Source organism: Muscardinus avellanarius, assembly GCF_963383645.1.
Source record: "Muscardinus avellanarius genome assembly, chromosome: 6".
Taxonomy (NCBI): domain Eukaryota; kingdom Metazoa; phylum Chordata; class Mammalia; order Rodentia; family Gliridae; genus Muscardinus; species Muscardinus avellanarius.
In genome coordinates this window covers 126482954-126504569 of record NC_137791.1, presented here as the reverse complement: position 1 = coordinate 126504569, position 21616 = coordinate 126482954, and the positions used below count along the sequence as shown (strand labels likewise).

General features: G+C 42.8%; 1 protein-coding gene across 1 annotated transcript in view; it reads right to left on the bottom strand.

Annotated features, from left to right (window-relative positions):
• FAM184B (family with sequence similarity 184 member B) overlaps positions 1-21616 on the bottom strand; it is a gene marked incomplete at both ends in the record, with an annotated part of 132589 nt that overhangs the window by 83187 nt on the left and 27786 nt on the right. The window lies entirely within an intron of this gene.

Genomic DNA, 21616 nt, shown 5'->3' with positions numbered 1-21616 from the left:
CCCAAAACAAAGGCGTTTTATTTGCAACAACTGAGAAAAGATACAAGGAATTCCACTTCCTTTAAACGCATCTGTTTAGGCAGATGTGGTAGTACATGCCTGTAATCCTAGTACTTAGGAGGCGGAGACAGAAGGATCACAGGTTCAAGGACAGCCTCAGCAAGTAGTGAGACTGTGTTTCAATATAAACAATAAAATAGGGCTGGGAGTATAGCTTGAAGGTAAATGCCTCTGGACCCAATATCTAAGACTACAAAAAATAGAAAGCATCTCTTAGCTCCCGTCTTAGTCTGTGATGCTGACAATAGACCACAGACTGGGAAAGGGAAATTTATAAATAATAGAAGTTTCTCAGATGTGGAGACTAGGAAGTCTGAGACCAAGCTGCTGACAGATTTGTTGTCTGGGGAGGGCTTCTCTCTGCTTCCAAGCCTGCGTCTTGCTGCTGCAGCCTCTGTTGTGAAGGGACAAAGGTGTCTTCACACAGTGCAGGGGCCAAAAGGGCTAACAGATCCCTCAAGACCTTTTATGAGAGCACAAATCCCAAATCCCACTCATGAAGGTGGAGCCCCCACGACCTAACTACCTTGTAAAGGCCCTCCCTCTTACTGTGACTGCACTGGGGATTAAGTTTCAGCACGACTTTAGGTGAGACAAACAGTCAAACCATAGCAGCTCCCTGCAGATAATAGGAAGGTACCACATTCACCTGTCTCCTCAGGACACTTTGGACCACTTGAAAAAGCTGCTATGGCCCTTTCATGTCATTTTACAGACATTTAGGCACCAGGTAGTGAACTAGAATGGAAGCTTTCTAAGAGTAGGAATCTCAGCTATGTAGTTTTGGGCTCCCTGTGCACCTAGCACAGTGCCTCCCCTCATACAGACTCAGAGGCTTCCTGTTGGGTTGATGAAGGGATATTTAAGGTGTGCTGAGAGAATGAAAGAACAGAATTCCAGAAAGGAGAACTGCAGGAGCAGAGATAGGAACACACGTGTAGCAGAGAAGTGTAACAGAGATTGGCTCTGGAGTCTATGAGAGCAGATCCTATTAGTCACGGCAAGGAGGCCATCGATGTACACATCCAGGAGCCATTTGCCAGCTGTGGCCTTGGGCATGCTTTGCAGTGTTCTTGGACCAGAGTTTCCACATTTGAACACTGGATAGAATGAAGTTCCTGCTTTATAAAGTGGGTGAAGGATTCAATGAGATAATGCTGTAGGCAGGTAGCATGGTGTCTGGTGCACAGTGAGCATCCAGAGAAACCCGACTCATTATGGTTGCACATAGGGCATTTTTAACGTGATGGGGATTTCTGTGGCCATAGCATTTCTTATGAGGAAGGCAGTGCAGTGGAACCAATGGAGCTGGGTTCCTCTGGAATGAGAGACCTTGGTTATATCCTTCTTGGTACGGAGATTGCTGATGTGCCAAAGATATTCCTTTCTCTCATCCTTAGAAAGAGAACATGTTCTCACATGTCCCAGTCTCCTCTCCAGCTCAGAGTGGCCATGTCATCAAGGTCTTACCACTAGAATATAGGAAAATGAGTCTTCTATTTCTGGGCGGTCATCTTAGACCATGGGTCCCAGACCCACGCCATCCCTGGTCCGATTCTTAACAAATTGCATTTGGACTCTTTCTGAATGTCATTAGAGGACCTGGCTGGGTCTTAGGGGTTGAACAGCATATGCTTAACAGGGATATAATTAATGGCCTATATAATTAAAGGCCTTTTAATGAATGGATCCTGAGGAAAGTTTCCATCTGGATCTTTCCAAAAGGAATCAGAATTGAAATAGAAAAGGAATAAAGGCAATCGTGTGTGTTGAATGAGCATTTGATCATCACGTGTGTTGATTATGACATTCACTGGTCCGGGTAATTTACATAGGCTTCTTCCCATTGGCCACCAGACAGTTCTACAAGGTGGACGTTCTGGCGCTTGGTCCTGTTTGGCAGTGGGGTTAACTTCACATCGAGGGGCACGTAGATTTAGAGCCTGCTGCATCTCCACACACGGTGGCTCCACCTCTTTTTTGCCATGTGATCTTGAGGAAGTTATTGAAACTCTGAGCCTCGGCTACCTTAGCTGTGACATGGGAAGAGCAGTACATACATCATAGTTTTGTTCAGAGATTAAAGAGCAGAGTGAACCTAAAACCCTTTACAGCATTCCTAGCACACAGTAACCATTCAAGAGATACTACCTGCTGTTCTTTTTACTATTGTTATTGCCAAAAGTCACTGAGATAAGACAAGAAGATTATGGGATTCAAATTCAAATGCTTTGGGGTCCAAAGTTAAAAAAAACATAGAACCATAACCTTACTTAGAAAAAAATATGGCAATATTCTTTCACTTATGCTAAGCATGGTGCTAGGTCCTGGGGGGGAAAAGAGCAAATAAGGCCATTCTGTCAAGAAGCATATAGGATGGCACAGGGTAGTAGACAACATTATTTGTCCATTACTTTCTTTCCTTCTTTCATCTTTCTGTATTCCCTCCTAATCTGTGAACAGCATTTTCTCTTCCTCCTACTGAAATTGGACATGTTTTGGCCAATACAGTGCAAGTAGACTTGTTGATAGTAAAGCCTTTAAATGTTTGTACATATTTGGCTTGACCTCTTGTGCTTCTACCATTTTTCAATGAGAAGCATGTGCAGGGAAGCTACTGGTCCCAGAATGAGAGACACATGGAGTAAACTGGACCCCAACCCAAAGTCTGGAATTAGCCTGGCTCAGCCAAGCACAGCTGAAAGGTGAAGAGAAGCCGACCCAAGCACAAAACGATTCGCTGCTGTTGTAGCTACTGAGACTTTAGAGTTTTTGCTACACAGCATTGCTGCAGGAAAATATGACTATTGTAGAGTTATTGTAAGCCAATTAGTATGTGCAGAGGTATCTGGAGTGCTTTGTTAGAAGTCTGAAGAGGTATAAGAAAAGGTACAAGGAAGAAAAGGATCATCACACTGTTCCAGTAATTCTTTCATTTTTCTCCTGTGTCATCATTAATAAATGAATCAGTCTTACCTAAATAAAAATGTGTTTTTTTTATCACTAATGAAAATCCTTCTCTTGGTACCACCTCCCCCATTTTCCTTCAACAACCTCTATAGAAAACTCCTTAAATATTTTGTTTATAACCATTGTCACTAATTTATAATTTCCCCTTTCTCTTGAATACTCTCCAGTCAGCTCCATCCAAACTAATCCAATCAAGTAGCTCATCAAGGTCACTACTGACCTCTGTGTTGCTCTAACAATAGCCAAGTCAGTCCTCAGCTGGTCAACTTTTTAGCAGTGTTTAACTCAATAAATCATCATCTCCTTCTTAAGACTCTCTTCAGTTGGCTTTTAGAACATAACACCTTGCTACGGACCTTCCTTCCCATGTCTTTGGTTAGTTAGTTCCTCCTCCTCCCCATCCTTCAAATAGGATCGCCTCAGAACTTAGACTTCAGACTGTTTCTCTTCTTTACAAACATTTCCTGGGGATCTCATCCAATCTTATGATTTTATGCATGCTCAGCTTGCTAGTGACTCCCAAGTTTATTTGCCAGGTTGGACCTGTCACCTGAACATCAGACTCATATATCCTGTTCCACTCTCCCCACTTACCTGCTATCTCTACTTAGATATCCAGCATGCATCTCAATTTAGTTCTAGATATTTCCTTCAAAACTGACACTTTCATCATATTCCTCACTTAATTTCACAGCAACTCCTTTCTTACTACGGTTCAGGTAAAAAATTCAGGAGTCAACCAGTAAGCACATGAAAAGATGCTCAATATCTCCAATAATTAGTGAACTTCAAATAAAAACCACAATTTTCTGGCACTTCTCACCCACTAGGGAGGATATCATAAAAAATGAGAAAATATCAGAGGAGGTGGAGAAGTTGGAGCCTTTGTTCATCTCTGGGGGATGTGTGAAAATGGTGGTAACTCCTTGAATATTTTCACTGTAGAAAAGGGGAAGATAGCTTCTCAAAATATTAAACATAGAATTACCCTACTACTTGCTTGTCTCTCCCTCTAGAATATGAGTTATATGCTGGTGGGGATTTTTGTTTGCCAAATTCACGCCAAAATCTCAGAACAGTGCCTGGGATATAAATAGGATTCTGTCACATACATTTACATTTGTAAATATAAACATTTGTTGAGTGAATGAAATGTTGCTTCTTCCTAGCAGAAAAGGCATCAAAGCAGAGAAGATACTTGAGTTAGATTTGGAAAGATGAGAAAACCTTGATCCAGGTAGACAGGAAGGGGAGGAAAGGACAGGTCAGGGGAATATCATGAGCAGAAAGTACAGCACAAAGAGATGCATGAGAGTGGGTTGTGAGAGAGAACGCCAGGGAAGCCCCTAGGGTACCGGCAGGGGTGTGGTGGGCAGCTTGATACCACACCAGGCTTGACACCAGAAAACACAGCAGCAAGGAGCTGAAGTGTTATTCTACATATTTATTCTATGTATGTAGCACTTACTGACTGTGCAGGCGCCTAGGATTTGACCCACAGATCCTGATGTGGTCGGTCTGGGGCATTCCAGAGAGATGCATTTTAAACACTCAGTTGCAAGACAGTGCAGACTCTGAGGACCACATGGGTGCACATTTTGGGGAATTGAGGTGCATGTTCTAGGTAGGAAGTTTTTCTCACAAGATTCATGCCTCTCGTGGGGAGTAGAACTCTCCATTTAAGTTTTGGGGCCAGTGGCCGGGCTGCAGACAATCTGGGTGTGATGGGGGGCAGGAAGAGGACTCAGGGATGGGGTGGAACAGGGACCAGGTTTGAGAGCTGCAGAAATGGAAGAGCAGCAGGGCCAGGGACTCTCAGGTATGGGGTGCAGCACAGGGAACAGTTCGAAGGATTTTCTGACTAAGGGGATGGTCACACCATTCCAACTCAGAAACAGCCTCTGGGAAACAGAACACAGAGAGGCTATGGCCGCTGCTTTTGACCCACATCCCTGGGCACAGAGAAAAGCATCAATTTTACAGGCACTGAGTCAGAAAAGAAGACCAGCTAAACCTCCAGAAAGAAGCCCTGAAGTGTCCAGAAATGCAGAAGGCCTGTGGTTGCTGCCCCTCCCTTCATGGAAGCAGGTTGGAACAGGTCCCAGACAAAGCTGGGCGCCTTCAACCTAATGAGCTTGTAATGGGCTTCTAGATAGATCCAAGACGCTAATTAAAATCTCATCACTACCCATCAGAGAGCCGTTGCTGGGTGCCTAGCTGCACATGGCACTGAACTGTGAGGCATACGCTTCTGAGTAATTGAAAACCAACTGTGTCCCAAACTAGGGTAGAATGAGACTCGGCAGGAAGGTAAGGGCAGTCTCTCAAGAAGGCTCTTAATTACAGCTCCCACGACACTCACACGCAGACACAGGCCTTCCTTCCTCCCAGGACTCTCACAGGCTTCATAAGATGCCAGGCCTGGAGGGGACCATCTCAAATCTTAAATGGCTTGTTCAGAGCTCTTTGGTAAAAGCTCCCTTGGTTAGCCAACCTAGTCAGTAGAAACATGTATCTATGAATGCTACTTCTTTTATGAATAAACTCCAAACTTAATACCTTCCCTGGAAATACTTTGACAGATACAGAATCCAAGCAGGTGCATTAAAACCTATAACCGCAGGCACAGAAACAGAACCGTGTGAATGCAAAAGTAGATGTAACAGCTCTCCAGCTTCACCCATTCAGATTACAATTTTGTATATTTAAATCCTGAAAGCAGGCTTTGTGTGCTTATCTACATGGATATGCATATCCATTTTTCCATATAAATGGTGTAACAATGAGTGCTTACATTATTTTCATATAGCAGTTTCCAGTTCACAAAGCAGCTTTACAAGGTAAATTCTACAACATGATAAATGTAAATATTAGAAGGCTTGTTCCTTTTATATCTCCACTGCTTTTTGGGGAGAAATTTTTCTTGAAAGGTTTACCAATCTGTGTATCATACTGTCTGTAAAAATCCTCATATAAACAGAATATTTCAAACTACACATCCTTTTCCTAATAACACCCTAACAAAACCGCCACATCCATTTATGATTCTCTGGTCTTCTTTACAAATTGTCCTCCCGTTTATGGCTGAAGTTCTGTGCCCTGACTGCACATGGATTCGAATGCAGTGGAGGGATTTTGCTAAATATTTTGTCAGATTTTCAATTTATGGGTGTTGGGCAGAGGTCACCCCCTAAACCTACACTCCGGGAAGAAAGCACCAGTAATGTAAGGGCCACAGTGGGTAAAGTTCACAGCCAGTCTATCTTTTGTCTCTGATCTGTGCTCAGTGTCAAAAGAAGAATCTGTATGAATACACAGTCCATAACAGCTTTCTGTGGCTAGAACCTCAGGAAATCAAGAAAAGATTAAGAAAGACAAAAGACGTATCGGTAATGCAACACAGCTTCACATTTGCTTTAAAATTACACATACACGCTTACTTATGAACACATGAATACACATGATAAAGAAAAGTGTCATGAAGATACAAAAACATGACCAGGGGCATCTTTGCATAGGACTATTAGAGGTAATCAATTCTCCCTTTTTCTTTATTTTGTACATTCCTCTATAGTATCAGAATGTTCTGAATGTCAATCCACAAGCATACAGCTCTCAAAGGAGAGACAGATCCTGCCCAGGAGAGGCCAGGCCCTGAGGCCTCCAGGGAGGACCTGGATTTGGCCATACTGCCTCCAGCTGACTGGCGAGCTGCAGAAGTTTGTCTGTTTCAGTTTGAGCAGCAAAATTCTTGCAATGTGCTATATTTTACTTTAATTACCACAGTTCCGTGAAGGAGAAGTGTTTGAGAGAGCACTGCTGTGGATGTAATGAGGTATGGAAGGGTTCCCTAACCGTAGACCACACAGGAGCAGTGGAGTACATGCTGGCTGTAGTAACTCTGGGCTTTCAGAAGTTAGCTCGGGAGCGCAACCTCACACCAACCTCTTCTGGGAATGCATGTGATAGCATCAGAGAAGATTTGCCTTTTGCAAAGTTGAGGGCAAGTCTGCTCTCTGTACTGCCTAGACATTTCTGAAATCATTTCCTCCAAACTGCTCTTCCTATGCCTACTTTACTTCATGTCTCTTTCATCCTTTGCCTTGCTAAAGTGTTCCTTCTAAATTGAGAGGCCAACGACAAGGCTCATTTAGTGCACCTTGAAGGTTCCTCACCAACAACACTGTAGCTCTCAGCCTTTATCTGCCTCGGCATCCGCAAGGGCAAGACAGAGTCCATGGGGCCTCACTGCTGCAGAGCCTGCTCGCTTTGGGAGGCAAAGGCATGCCTTATTCACCATTTGTCCCTGGGCCAAACACACGATCAGACAACCAGTAAGCGCACAGTAGGTCCTCAGTAACAAGTGCTAGTAGGGCTATTTGTTACTCACTCCTATATCCTCATCACCTGGCAGAACCCCGGTGCAGAATTCAACAGATGGCAAGAGAAAGAATGAGTGGGCGATGAAAAAATGAATGAAAGATGGTCAGTCTGCTAGTCAGCTTTGCGTTGCTATGACAAATACCCTGGAAAATAACTTAGGAAAGATTTTTTTTTTTTGGTGGTACTGGGGTTCCTGGAAACCCTTCTACCTCCAGGCTACACTCCCAGACTTATTTTTATACTTTTTTATTTGGAAACAGGGTCTCTTAAGCCAGCGCGGCTGGCATCAAACCTGTGTGATCCTCCTGTCTCTGCCCCTCAAGCGCGGGGATTACAAGCGTGTGTCACCACACCCGGCAGGAAAGATTCATTTTGATTCATGGTTTCAGAAGTCTCAGTTGATGGTTAGCTAGCTCCATCGCTCTGGCCTGATGTGAGGCAGAAGGGTAGAACCAAGGAAAGTTGCTCAGCTCATGGCAACCTGGAAGCAGAGAGAGATCAAGGGGCCAGGGAGAAGATAACCTCTTCAGGAACATATGCCCAATGATCTTACTTCTTTAACTAGGTCCCACCTCTGATAGTCCATTTAGCCATCAGTGGATTAATTCACTAATGAGGTTAGAGACCTCCTTAGCCAATCACTTCCCCAAAGCCCCACCTCTGAGCATAGGAGTCTTTGGGGATATTCCAGATCCCAACTATATAGCACTGAATGACAGAGGGGACCAGTCAGACATGTTATATGAAGATGGAATTATGCAGTCTGCCCAGGAAGAAAGCTATGTGACTCTTATATCTAGCTTGCTTTAAAAAATGCAATTTGGCTATTTTACACATCCCAAATAGCAAGGTCAGAAAGGAGTAGAAATTTATCTTCAATTAACATTTAGTGAACACCAAATGTATGTGCCAAGGAACCCTGAATTCAGAGTTCTTTTCACTCAGTTCAGATCCAATAGCTGTCTTTGAGATTACACAAACTCCTATAAACACCTTCTGAAAATGAGGAGCTGGGAGATTGCCAATATGAAGTTGGATAACAAAGATAAGTACAAAGTCATCTCTGTTTCTACAGTGGTAACTGTCTTCTTTCTCCTGGATGAGTTCCCTGAGCCAATCTTGTAATGTCTGTCAGTACTAGAGGATAGAAAATGGCTTTAGTATATACTTCCGAAGCTTCCTTCATTGTTTTTGAAAAAGATTAAAAGGTTTAGGGATTATAGAATAAAGCCCTTACAGCATGTCTTGGCCAGATTTTTCCCATTCAGTAAAAACTGGGAAGTCTTTTTAAAAATCATTATGTTTTAGTAATTGAATCCTAAGTATGTGCAGGTTTACTAATCAGAACTGTTCCAGTTGCAAACCCTAGCTTGGGAAGAGAAAATTCATTGGTTCATGTATCTGAAAAGCCCAGAGCCAATACTGGCTTCATTCACAGGCTCCTAAATGAGATCATCTTGACTCTATCTCTTTTTATCTTTTAGTCTTACTTCCCTGATTGGCTTTATTCCTTAGCTGACTCTTGACAAAATATTCACAGTCACCTTCCAAATTAGATGTTAGCAGTTAAGCACACCCTAGGAAAGAGAGTTTGTTTCTGTCACCAGTTTCAACAAAAGCCTCAAAGCAAACTCTTTCCACCTGACCAGGGTCATGAGGCTAAGGCTGATGGATCCTTGTGTGGCCACCAGAAGAGTATATGTCAACTGGATAATTTCAGGCCATATGAAATTCAGGAAAATGGAGTCACATGTCTCAACTACATGGTCTTAAGATTGAGGCTATATATGGCCAGTATCTCAAAGGAAATTAGAAATCTGGTCCTAGAAGATGAGTGTTATATCAGCAATACAGCAAACCTGAGCACCGAGTTCACTGAGCACCAATGTCAGAACTAGAGAAGATAGAAGAAAAGCTTAGGACTTGGCCCCTCCTCTTACAAGACATGAGAAGCTTGTGTGTGCACACAGGATCATGCAGAGTATCCAGCTGGGAAGACAGGGCCAGCTGAAGGCACTGCAGGCCTGGGAGGTACAGGGTGGCTGACAAAAACCCTTGTTTCAATGCTCAGCGCTGTGGTCTTAGGCAAGTCCCCTAACCCTCTGAGCAAATGAAGTTTCCTCTTGTAGTAAATGAAATGGCCAGAGTAAACAGGCATTTCCCAAAGGGAATGCCTAAGAGTCCATGGTCAAATAAGCTTGGGAAGTGTTTTCAGTTCTGTCAAAACACATTTGTTTAGCTATCTTTGCCCTAGCAGTTGACCATTGGGTTGTTTTGTTATTATTTTGCCAACTAATATTGGCAAGAAAAATTTTTTATTATTATGCCAGTTGATATTCCTTATAACACATTTTGGGGAGTGATGGGCCAGGAGCACTTTAAGACTTTATGTTTTGATCTCTAAAAGTCAATGTCAAGAAGAAAATGTGGCTGGGCGTAGTGGTGCAAACCAATAATCCTAGTACTTGGGAGGCTAAGACAGGAGGATCACAGGTTATAGGACAGCCTCAGCAATTTTGCAAGGCCTTCTGCAACTTAGTGAGACCCTGTTTTAAAATACGGCTGGGGGTGTAGCTCAGAGGTAGAACGTTCCTAGGTTTGATCCCCAGAAACACACACACACACACACACACACACACACACACACACACTTCTCTACTCCACCTTTTGTTTGTCTTTATTGCTTTCTATCTTGTTTCAGGTGTTCTGGCCCCTGAGAAGATGCTGAATGTGCAGACCCATGGGTGAGACAGATGCCACACTCCGTCACTCTGCAGAAGACATTACTGCCAGAATAAACATACAGGCAGCACGTCTCTTTAGAACACAGGCCACACTTGGCCTGCACTCATCCTAACCTGAAGAGATGCTCAGAGAATACCGGAGTGCTGAATTAAGAAGGTGGAGCTATTCATATCGGGTTTCCTAACTCTGAAATGCTCAGTAAGCCAGTTTTCCAAAAGCATCAATAGGTGATAATGGGGACAATATAGGGATGATGATCCAGATAGTAGTGCTGGTAATCACCTCAGCCCTAACACATCCCGAGGGCTTACGAGGCATGGCAGTAACATCGTCATACACCTTCTTTCATCTGATCCTTACAACAACTCAGCAGGTAAATCTCATCATTACCCCCATCTTACAGCAAACCAAGGCACAGAGCAGTGGAGAATGCGCTTAGGTTTACCAGGCTGGAAAACCACTAAACCAGGATTCTGTTCTGTTCCAACCTCAAGGTCTCTGTCCTTAACCACCGTGTAAACCATTTATAGAAAACAGGAATGCCATTTAAGTACAAAATAATCCAAATTCTATAGTTGGTAGAGTCTTATATAAAAGTGAATGCTAATTCTATGATTGGTAGGGTACAGGCTGTTACTATAAAAAGATTTCTCAAACTATAGAGGGCTATCTAAGGTGGAAGTTTTCTCTTTTTCTTAGCGTTCCAAGGGTAGACATCTCTGGGGGTTTTGTTGGTTTGTTTGTTTCTTTCTTTGTTTTGACACTCAGCTCTTCCATTCACAGCCTTCATCAATTCTCAGTGCACAGCTTCTGTTACAGTTTCTGTCTGGTAAGAAGGGGAAGTTGAGGAGGTTCAGGCTGAGCAGCTGGTGGTCAGGTGGGAGATCAACTGGAAGGCTTGTAGGTCATCCCTGCTCATCTCATTCTGGCTTAATCCCATGGCACAGAAGACTGGGAAAAGCCATTTATGGTGGGGCTGCCACGTGTCTACTAAAAGTTAAGCTGATTCAATTACTGAAAGGAAAATACCTTTTCCTTTCAATACTGAAAATACTGAAAGAGGTAGTACCTCTCAAAGATAAAGTTAGATCTTGACTTTTACCAAGTCTACACTAGCTATGTTGTGGACAAACAAGGAAGCAGGGGCTCAGAAAGTTTAAGTAATTTTGCCAATATTCTTTATCTCATTAGGGAAAAACAGAATCAGCCTGTTCTCTGATTTTCAGTCTAATATTTTTCCTTCCCCTACACTGAGTCTTCAGATTAAACTGAAAAGTAAATCATGAAATTCTCAAGTAGTGTCAGGTAAACACAATGGCATTTTAAAAAAATGATACTTAGCCAGGCATGGTGGTGCACGCTTGTAATCCCCGCGCTTGGGAGGTGGAGACAGAAGGATCGCGCTGGTTTGGAGCCAGTCTCGCTGGCTTAAGAGACCCTGTTTCCAAATAAAAATATAAAAATAGGTCTGGGAGTGTAGCCCAGATATACAAGGGCTTCCAGGAACCCCAGTACCACCAAAAAAAAAAATGATACCTAGCTGGGAGAGGTGGCACATGCTTGTAATCCTAAAAATTGGGATTACAATTCATATAATCCCAGCATTTGAGACAGGAGGACTGCGGTTCACAGCCAGCCTCAGCTAGTGAGGCCCTTTGCAACTCAGTGAGACCCTGATTCCAACTAAAGAATAAAAAATATAGGACTATGGTGTAGCTCAGAGATAGAATGCGCCTGAGTTCCATCCCCAGTACTGAAAAAAGAAATGATACCTAAAGATTGAAACATTGTTAAGCTGTTGAACAGAGGTTCAAAAGTAGCTAATAAGTGTAAAAAAAAAAAGAGAGATACATTCATAGAGATCATCTTCCTTATTCTATAAATAAGGCAATTTTGGTGCCAGAAGTTGACTGATGTCAACTGTCCAACAGCTTGCTACAAATAACCATGACTGGGCCTTTATCTCTTGATTTTTAGTTTCTTCTATTGAACTCAAAGTCCTTCACGAGAAGGATAATGTCTCTTTGAATTCCTTAACAATAGAGCCAATGAGTCTTCAAGAAAACCCCATTCCATCTCCTAGGGCAATAGTTACAGAAACTGTTATTCTCTGATCTGGCTCTCATTCAGAAACCAGCCAGTTTCCATTCAATAGTCAACATTTATGGAAATATTTTCCTTTATCAAGTACCATATTCAGCAGTGAGAAACATATATATATATATATATATATATATATATATATATATATATGCCATGATCTCTGCCTTCAGGAGTTTACAATTTAACAACTAATAGATTTTTTAAAATTAATCATAAATTCATGCAAAATTACATAAAAGTGGGATATGGAGTGACAGCTGTTTTATTTATTTTTCCAGAAAGCATAATAATCTGCACACTACTAGGGTCCCAAAACCTTGGCCACAGGGGTGAGTAGGTATCCCAGATAAAGTTCCATTCTTCTGACCATTGAATATCAAAGATTGATCATGTGACCCAAGCCAGAGAAAATTAAGCCCCTTCTGGGAATTACTCACTGACATGGGAGAGAATTTCCCTCCTTATTGGATCTAAGGTAGGATGCAAATTCAGAAAGACCAGTGACCTCATTTTCGATCACATGGAAATGCCTATTATTATATAACAGAATACTGTGAGGCTGACCAGTGTGGAGATATGAATTAGAAAATTAAATATCTGGGCAGTGGCTGCAGCGGCGACAGCTGGCAGTGGCCAAATAGGACATGTATTCCTCTGAGAAACCCCGGACAACTTATAGCCATGAGTTCCTATCTAAAATATAAGAGAGAAAAGATGGACCAAGATGGCGGTGGTGGCGGTGGTGGTGGCAGCAGTAGCCAGTATTCAGGAGATGCAGACTGATCCAATCCAATCCACCTAGAACTGTTGGAGAAATCACCCCCAAAATAGACTGCTCCTACCCCACATGCTCAGGAACTCTGGACAACATATCATGTAAGAAAAATGCTCGGAAGTAGAACGAAGATGGCTGTGGCAGTGGCAGTAGCAGCGGGGGCGGCAGTGGCCAGTATTCGGGAGAGGCATACAGATTCATTCTAATCCACTCTGAACTTTTGAAGAAATCTCCCTGAGAGTAGACTGCACCTGTCCCACATGCTCAGAAACTCTGGACAACATACTATGCAAGAAAAATGTTTGGGGCACGTCAGAGGGAGTCCGCATAGCACTTCCTGGGAGACAAAGGTGCTCCTGGCTGCTGCACTCCTTTGCGCAGTGCTGGGGCCCAGGGTGTGCTCAAAGCAGCAGAATCCGCTCTCCATGGTGAAGCTGTGGGCCTATGCTCTTGGTGGGGAGATAAGAGCCATTGCTGCTAGGTGCTTGGGTCTCCAACTTCTGCAAGGGACATGTACTGTTTTCTTTTATTAAAAAATATTGAAGGGTAAGGAAGATGGCAGCAGCGACTATGGCCTCAGCGGTGATGGTTGGCAGCAGCTGAATAGGACATGCATCTCTCTGAGAAACCCTGGACAACAGATTTTCATTCAATAGCTAATTGGGACAGCATACAGAGACATTTCCTGTCATAACTTCCAATCTGAAATATAGGAGAGAGAATGGAAAATGGTGGAATTAGAGGCAATACGGCAGTGTGGCGCCCATCACTGCAAGAAAAGAGATTTTTGGAGGGACATCCTAGAAGAGATCAGAAAGTAGACTGCTCCTGCTGTACATGCACAGGAATTCTTAACAACAACATACTCTAGGAGAGACCAAGAATGTGGCGGCAGTGGCGGCGGCCAGTATTCAGGAGAGGCACACAGATCCAATCCAAACCACCCTGAATTTTTGAAGAAATTTCCCCTAAAGTAGACTGGTTCTGCTCCACACACTCAGGAACTCTGGATAACATACTATGTAAGAAAAATTTTTGTGTAGATGGACCAAGATGGCAGTGGCAGCGGCCAATATTTAGGAGAGACAGACAGATCCGATCCAATCCACCTTGAATTTTTAAAGAAATCTCCCCGAAAGTGGGCTGCTCCCACTTCACATGCTCAGGAATTCTGGAAAACATACTATGTAAGAAAAATGTCCAGGGTGAGTCTGAGGGAGTCCCGCCTATATGGCTGGGCTGGCTTGCTGCGCCGGGCATCCCAGGAGACCTTGGCGCTCATGGCCGCCAAGCTCCTCTGTACTTCACTGATGGCGGAAGTGTGCTTGGAGCAGTAGATCCTGCTCTCCCTGGTGAGGCTGTGGGCCTCTGCTTTAGATGGGGAGATAAAATCCATTGCTGTTAGAGATTTGGGCTCCAAACTTCTGCAAATGACACGTGCTGTTTCTCCTACTTAAAAAAAAATATATATATATATATATATATATATATATATATATATATATATGTATATGGAATATATGTATATGGAATATATGTATATGGAATATATATATATATATATATATATATGGAAAAATGGGAACCTCTGTGGATGTCCTGCCCCACGGTGATGGGTACTGGAGACTGACACCTGCTGGGCTGGGTCTGGAGCCAGCAAGGCTGGTCCCTGTGACTGTCACATGGCGAGGCCGGGTCTAGAGCCTGCGAGGCTGGGCCTGGAGCCTGCCATGGGCCAAGGCCATGTCTGAATCCAGTGAGGCTGGGCCCAGAACCTGTTACACAGCAGGGCTGGGACCAGGGCCTGCTCTACAGCAAAGGGCCAGTGGGTCCCTGAATCTGTGTGGCCAGGAAGCACTAGAAGCTGCTGCTGCCTAACCTCATCTCTCAACAGATTCCCAGATCCAAGTGATCTCTATTAAAAAAAAATGGCTGTGAGTGGATCATCTTGTCAAAGTTACTCACCTTCTGGGTTTCAGGATTTCAGTAAGTGGAAATAAGTGTTAAAATTAAAAGAAGGATTTCCAAGGAAGAAAGAAACTGTAATTGATCGGATGTGGAGAAATAGAAACTCTAATACATTGTTGGTGGGATTGCAAGTTGGTGCAACCACTTTGGAAAACAGTATGGAAGATCCCCAAAAAAGGAAAATGATCTTACCATATGATACAGCAATACCACCTCTGGGTATCAACCATAAAGAATGAAAACCAAAATACCAAACTAAGTATTAGCAACCATGTTCATAGCTGTACAGTTCACCATTGCCAAACTGTGGAACCAGCCAAGATGTCCTTCAATGGATGAGTGGACTACAAAACTATGGGATGCGTACATAATGGAATTTTGCCCAGCCATAAGGGAGAACAAAATTATTGCATTTAGGAAATGTCACAAGAAATAAGAAATCAGATGCTTTTCCTAATGTGTGAAAACTAGAGAGAAATGGGTAACAGGAAGAACTCTAGATGAAGAAGGGATCCTGTAGAGGAGCAATTAAGGTGACCTATCTGAGGGGATAAGAGGGAGGATAAGGGAAACTCTTTAAAGCACATGATGTACTTACACATATCAAAGTCAGTCAGGAAGCCAAGCATGGGTAGGAGGTAGGGGGGAAGGGGTTAGGGATTGGGTAAGGGCTGATTGGGTGATGTGTGCATGTATATCTCCACAAGTTTTTTTTTTTTATCCCATTAAGATGTAGAACTACAATGCACCTTTAAAAAAAAGAAAGGAAAAGAAAATTAGATACCTGACTCACAGCAACCAAAACCTAGATCTTACATCATCATCCTTGCTAAGGGTTGAATCTGAAATGTCCCCCAAACCTTGAGGCTAAATAATTGAATCATGATGGCTCTAGCCTCGTCAGGGGCCTGATCCATTAGTGGATTCATAATGTGAGTGATTTACTGGGTCATAATTGTAGATAGATGGAGCATGGTCACAGGAAGTAGGACACTGGGAGTGTGTCCATAGAGACTATATCTATCCCTGGTTCATTCTCATTCTCTCTCTGCCCTCTTTCCTCCTCTCTCCTGCTCTTTCTCTTCCTCCTCCCTTTCTTCTTCTTCTTCTTCTTCTTCTTCTTCTTCTTCTTCTTCTTCTTCTTCTTCTTCTTCTTCTTCTCTTCTTCTTCTTCTTCTCCTTTTTCTTCTTCTTCCTCTTCCTCCTCCTTCCTCTCTCTCTCCCTCCTTCTCTCTCTCTCTCTCTCTCTCTCTCTCTCTCTCTCTCTCCCTCCCTCCCTCCCTCCCTCCCTCCCTCCCTCCCCTTCCTGTCTTCCGTGAGCTAAACAGTTTTCCTCTGCCATGCTCTGTCATAATATTTTTGCCTTAGAGCCAGTTGACCATGGACTGAACCTCAGAAATGGTGAGCCAAATAAACCTTTCCTCCTTTAAGTTGTTGTTCTCAGGCACCGTTGTCACAAAAACAGAAGCTGAATAATTTAATCATCATGATTATTATCATCACCATCAGAATTGATGCTTAATTTGTGCCAGGAACAGTGTCTTTATAAAATGAACGCACTCACTGAATAATGCCAATAATAATAATGATCTTAATAAAATTATAATAATATTTTTCTCCTTTTACAGATGAGTTAACTGAGAAACAAAGATGACAAAGAGTTCCATGAATCCAAATTTGCCCGACTCTAAGAATCTTAGTTCTTACCCCTGCAACATATAGCCCTGCAAGGCACTCTCCTTAGACAGTGGCAAAGGCGGCTTGAGTTTAATGTACAGAACTAGGGTTCATGTATTCACACTATTTGATGCCAGGATGGATTTGATTCTGGTCCTTTTTCTCTTTTTATCTCTGAAGTGCCCTGCCTATTCCACAATGACCATAGGAGGGGCCCTTCCTCCAGAGAGAGGAACCTTTGGTCCTGTCTTCAGTATATTTGTCCCAGGGGAGACATCAGCTTGCTCCTCTACAGTTCCCACTTCTACCCAAAGTAGAAGATCACCACTTGTGACTCTCACATGACATCTCTGCAGGTCTTCATCATTCTAGATCCTTGAGGGATGCAAGGTTAGACAAGCAGTGGACACTGGGTAAAAAGTTCTAGGCCAGGCAGCCCAGGAAAGCATAAAGGTAAGACGAGCTGGCTTCCAACAGCATGACTTTAATACCAACCTCTACTGTCTGCCTCTGGACTTCTACTACGTCAAGGAGATTTAAGAAAAACTAATTTGTTTAAGCTGCTGTTATTTTGGGTTCTTCTATTAAGTGTAGCCAAACCTAATCCTAAGTAAGAAAATGCCCCCTTTGTCTTGCTCTTTTTTATATCTCCTGTACGTTACACAATGTCTGGCACAAAACAGAAGCTCATGAAAAGTGTTTGCTGAGTCATAAATGAATGGGTGCATATCAAATGGTGCACACCACAAAGCCAATATAAAATGAATATTAAGCATACGTATAAAACATAAGTAGATATTTCTAGTCCAGAGCATATCTTCAGGACAACTAAAGATATTTCACTGTGGCATTTAAGACACAGTTGGGTGGTTATTTACACTCTTCACTTCCTGAAATAAAATACATCCTCTGGCCCTGGGAAGAGCACTGCTGCCAGGCTGGCTTTCTCGTTTGAGTTACAATAGACAGATAAGGAAGAGTGGCAGGTGCCCAGCTGGATGCAGGCAGGGAGAGATGAGTGAGTGCTTTTGAAATTATATGTATTTAATATTTATAAAAGATAAATGTCATCAAGAGCCAACCATCAGGCCCCAGGTGCTTTGCATTGTAAAGCCTCATGGGGATTTATGTTTTATAGCGTGTATTTTTTCCCCATCACAGAGGTCTTTCCTGTCAGCTGCACATGCAATACAAGCTTTGAAACCTCATTGTCTTTTACCCTGAATTCTTGTAGCTCATGGGAATAAGCAGCCAACACATTATTTTTTCTTTAAAAATGTTCTCATCACCAATTTCTTTGTAAGGAGAAAGAAATTAACCTTAGGAAATACAATATATCTTTCCTTATACAAGCATCCTCATTTCAATCAATCATTAGCAAACATTTATGGAGCACAGGCTAGATGCCAGGCACAGTTCTCAGTACTGGGGTTACAGCATGCTTGAAACAGACTCAATTCCTGACATGCGTGAATAATGCTCTTGTGGGGAAGTCAGAAAATAAATGCATGATTAAGTAGGCAAACTATGCAATTTGTTAGGTAGCAATAAGAGCTAAAAGAAAAGAAAAAGGCAAGGGAGGGATATTCAGGGAATAGAGCTACAATATTACACAGAAGCTGGGTTAGTCAGCTTTTCATTGCTGTGATATGAGCAACTTAGAGGAAGAAATTTCTGGGCTCATGGTTTCCAGGTTCCAGTCCAGGGTAGGCTGGCTCCATTGCTCTGAACCTGATGTGAAGCAGAACACCATGGTGGAAGATAGAGGAAATTTACTCAGCTCATGGCATCCAAAAACTAGGGGTGGAGTGGGGAGGACAGTATACAGTCTCAAAGGACACACCCCCAATGACCTACTGCCTCCAACAATGCCCAACCTGCTTAGAGTTCCAGTCGCCTCCCAGTAGACCATTACTCCAAAATTATGAGTCCATCAGATGGACTAATCTGCTGGTGAGGCCAGAGCCCTCATGATGCACCAGTTCTCCACAGCCCCACCTCTGGATGTTGCTCCTTGGGGACCACACCTTCAACACATGAGCTTTGGGGGATGTTCCAGATGCATACCATAATAGCACTCAATAAAAGCTTCTTTGAGAAAGGAGCATTTGAGTACAGATCTGACAAAAATAAAAATTGCTGGGAGTGCTCATTCTTTATTTGATTAGCGATGTCTCTAAAGGGCAAGCTGTCTTGGCCAGATACAAGAGCCACATCCCACACAATGTGGATGAACCTGTGGGACATTTTGCTAAGTAAAACAGGCCAGGCAAAGGAAGACAAATACTATATGATACCTCTTATGTGAATAATCTAGACCAGTCACATTTATAGAATCAAAGAGTGGTATGTGCTTACCAGGGAGCTGGGGCAATAGAGAATGGAGACGGGTATCCAATGTTTGATTGATATCAAGTTCTAGTCAAGCAGGTGAGTAAGTTATAGAGAACTGTGGTACAGCTGGGTGTGGTGGTACCTGCCTATAATCCCAGTACTCTGGAGGCTGAGACAGGAGAATTGAGGGTACAAGGACAGACTCAACAACTTACTGAAACCCGTTTCACCATAAAAAATAAAATAGGGCTGACAGTAGATGGTGTCTGGGGACTCTGACTAATTTTCTATCTTCAACCTATTCTCAACACAGTGGCCTGAGTCATCTTTATATAATGTGAGTCAGATCCTAGAACCTGGCTCAAAGCTCTCCAGGGCTTCTTATCTCACAAGAGCTGAACTGCAGGGACCTCCACGAACTGATGCCATCCCCTTTCCACACACTCATGCTCCCCTCTGCCGCATCCACGCTGGGCTCTTATGGAGCCATCAACTCCACATGCTCTCCTATGTCTTTGGGACTTAATCTTTTTTATTTGTTTGTTTTTTGTAGTACTGGGGATGGAAGCCAGGGGGATCCTACCTCTGAGCTATACCCCCAGACCTATTTTTAGTCTTTATTTTGAAACAGGGTCTCACTGAGTTGCAAAGGGCCTCACTAAGTAGCCAAGGCTGTCCTCAAACCGCGATCCTCCTGTTTTAGCCTCCTAAATGCTGGGGTTACAAGCGTGGCCACCATGCTTGTCAGGACTTAATCTTTCTTTCTTTTTTATTTTTGGTGGTACTGGGGTTCCTGGAAGCCCTTCTGCCTCCGGGCTACACTCCCAGACCTCTTTTTACATTTTATATTTGGAAACAGGGTCTCCTAAGCCAGCGCGCGCGGCTGGCTTCAAACCTGCGTGATCCTCTTGTCTCTGCCTCCCAAGCGCGGGGATTACAAGCGTGCGCCACCACGCCCGGCTAAGGACTTAATCTTTCTAAAAAAATTCTCCTTTTAAAATTGAAGTAATTTTTTTTTTTTGGTGGGTCTGGGGATGAAAGCCAAGGGCATTCAACCTCCGGGCTACACCCCATACCCTATTTTTTATTCTTTACTTTGAAACAGGGTCTCACTACGTTGCAGAGGGCCTCACTAAGTAGCTGAGGCTGTCCGCGAACCACGATCCTCTGGTCTCAGCCTCCCAAATGTTGGGATTACAAGCGTGCGCCACCACGCCCGGCTCTGAAGTAAGAATTTCTAAGAGATCTGACCTTTTAGCAAAAATTTAAGTATATAATACATTATCACCAACTCTAGGGACCACTGTTGTTTGTTTGTTTGTTTGTCTGTTTGTTTGTTCATTGTGGCACTGAGGATTGAACCCAGGGGTATTGTACCTCTAAGCTGCACCCAGCTCTATTTTATTTTTTATTGTGAAACGGGGGTCTCATTAAGTTGCTGAATCTGTCCTTGAACCTGCAATCCTCCTGTATCAGCCTCCTAAATTCTGGGATTATAGACAGGTGCCACCACACCCAGTTATACCATTGTTTCCAGCCCACCTAAGAAGAAAGAGCCATTTAATGCTCCCTTGGGCTCCATTCAAATGCATTTTTAATTCTTTCATCTAAACTATTAAACTAGACAGTAAAAGATACCACTGTCAGCAGATTCATAATCAAGAAAAACAGAGTGAAGAATAGTTTCTAGAGTATTCATAGGGGAAAAAAGTGAGCCCAGGTTCCTCCATTGGTTTAGTCAGTACTGTTTATATTTGGGGTAGGGTAATCCTTTGCTATGGTGGGTTGTCCTGTACATCCTAACAAGTTCAGCAGCACCCCTGGCCTTGAACACCAGATTCCAATGCTCTCTTAAGTTATAACCACAAACAAATGTCTCCAGGAGACTGTCAAATGTCTTTAGGAGAAAACAGTTCCTGCCCAAGAACCATTGTTCTAATGAAGAAATACATAGCTCTATTAGTTCAGGTTTCGTTCTAATGTTAGAATTTATTATCTTAGACCTAATAGTACATACCCAACACGCCTTCTTTCCTTCTTCCTTCCAAACAAAGCTTCAGTTTTGTTCAGCTGAACTCAAGGAATGAATCATGTTTAATTTTGTCTGGTCTAAGTCATCCTAGTAACTGGTAGTCTTTTTTATAAATGTGTATCTGTATGGTACTAGGAATAGAACCCAACACCATTCTACCTCCAAGCCATACCCATAGATCTTGATTTTAATTTTATTTTTTGTTGTGAAATAGAGTCTTGATAAGTTGCTGTGTGTCTTGCTATGTTGCTGAGGCTATCCTTAAACCTGTGATCCTTCTGTCTCAGCCTCCCAAGAACTGGTATTACAGGAGTGTGCCACCATACCTGGATATTCTTGTAGTCTTATATTCTCCTTATCAGTGACTGACTTTGGTTTGGAAAAGCCAGTCACTTTATTGTATTCAATCCTCACCAATGGGATCCAAGGAAATATCATCTAAAACATGTCTGAGAAAGATATCCTTTACTAACTAAAGAAAAAGAACAGAGGAGAAAGTCCCTTTTTTATTTTCAGTAGATGTTGTCATATCTCCTTGTATTTCCTGGAAGTATTTAGCTACACTGGAA